This window comes from Silurus meridionalis, unplaced genomic scaffold (genome assembly GCF_014805685.1).
Source record: "Silurus meridionalis isolate SWU-2019-XX unplaced genomic scaffold, ASM1480568v1 Scaffold799, whole genome shotgun sequence".
Lineage (NCBI taxonomy): Eukaryota > Metazoa > Chordata > Actinopteri > Siluriformes > Siluridae > Silurus > Silurus meridionalis.
The window spans coordinates 4,347-6,018 of record NW_025804732.1 but is presented as its reverse complement, the minus strand read 5'-3'; the positions used below and the strand labels follow the sequence as shown (position 1 = coordinate 6,018).

At 39.3% G+C, this 1,672-nt stretch overlaps 1 non-coding gene across 1 annotated transcript; it reads left to right on the top strand.

The window, feature by feature from the left end:
- Positions 1 to 199: 199 nt before the first annotated feature.
- trnal-aag lies at positions 200 to 280 on the top strand. The gene has a single exon. It is a non-coding gene; the product is annotated as a tRNA-Leu (tRNA).
- Positions 281 to 1,672: the final 1,392 nt, after the last annotated feature.

The window sequence follows — 1,672 nt, the reverse complement described above, 5'->3', positions numbered from 1 at the left end:
ATCAGTGACTGCCCTTTTCTGTTATATCTCTCTGCTTTCACAATCTGTCCTTTACTAAGAATCTGACAAACACCAAAATTATTTTACATTTTGTGATAATAATCATCATCATTATCATTATTATTAGTAGTAGTATTAGTATTATATTAATAGTAGTTGTAAACAGAAGCCCTTAAATCTGCATCTCCCGCTCGCTACTGGTAGCGTGGCCGAGCGGTCTAAGGCGCTGGATTAAGGCTCCAGTCTCTTTGAGGCGTGGGTTCGAATCCCACCGCTGCCACTTTATAATTTTGGTCAAATACAGTAGATCTCCTTCCGTTAATTCTGCAGATGTTGATCAGCGGGTCCAAAGCCTAGATCCGTCGAGATTTTGGCAAAATTTTTCAATATCAAACAAGCAGACTTGAGCATTATCCAAGCAAACAGTAGAATTCGAACAGAGTCAGCATGTTAAATAGTTTTCTCATGTTTTTCCAGTATCAACTCAACAAGTCTCCCCTCCATGGGCTCAGTTCATTGTGACCAACTAGGTAGACATCTGTCAGAAGTGGGATTCGAACCCACGCCCAGAGGAGACTGCGACCTGAACGCAGCGCCTTAGACCGCCGCCATCCTGACAGCCAGGGCGTGAAGCCTCTTGCCTTGGTGACCATTGTCTAGGTCATATGTTGAACACGCAAATGTAGAAGACGATTTCGCTCATGTTTAATTATCTATGCGGATGACTTTAAATAGTTCTGCTGCAGTGTTAAAGCGCTGTGTTCTGGCGGAACAATCTGTGGGGAATTTGTGAAAGACACCACTAAGATCACAAATGTAGTAGGCATGATTTTAACATGGTGCAGGGAGACCCCAACAGATATTAGGTCCGTCACCTTATCCTCCCAGCCTTGATTATGGAAAGTTTTCCATGACCCATGCACATACACCAATGAGTCAACTGGTGCTTGCCTGCATCAAAAGGAAACCAATGGCAATCTTTCTGTTTGGTGCACAAAGTTGGCAGGTCATTCGAATCCAGCATTTGTCCTTTTCACCCATGTACTCATCACATGCAGATAGTGAAGTAATAGGATTTGGAAATAGGTTTTTACTTTTCCCCACTCTGAAGTGAAACTCATCCTTATATGTGATCTCAATCTATGTCCACCTCTCTGCTAATCACATGCGAGCACAACATTCTTACCCCTATTCCCTATTCTAAAATATTATTATATATTGTTTAAATGTTGATGAACACAAATGTTAATAAAAAAAACTACTTTAATTAAAAACAACAAGCAATTTTGTCTTGTGTTTCTTCCCCCTAACTGTACTTCCCCCAAACCGTAAATTTTTACCCCTATTGCATATTGTACATTTTCACCTTGTATATGGTGGACATTCAAACATTTGACCTTTCCTTAAAAAAAGTATGTGCTGTTATCTACTCCAACAAGGCTAGTTATTTTTTTTTTAGTTGAAGAGATTGTGGCAAGCAAAATTACTATTTCCTCAAGGTTATTATGTCCCCATGGATTTTAATCCACTTATCCTACAGCAATTTGATTACAATGCTTACAATATTTTTATCGTTTTTTATCTGGATAGAGTTGTATTTAACATTGGGGAACACCCACTAACTAAGTCAGCTCATGTTATTACTTATATTAGATAAGCCGTTGTTCCCTTA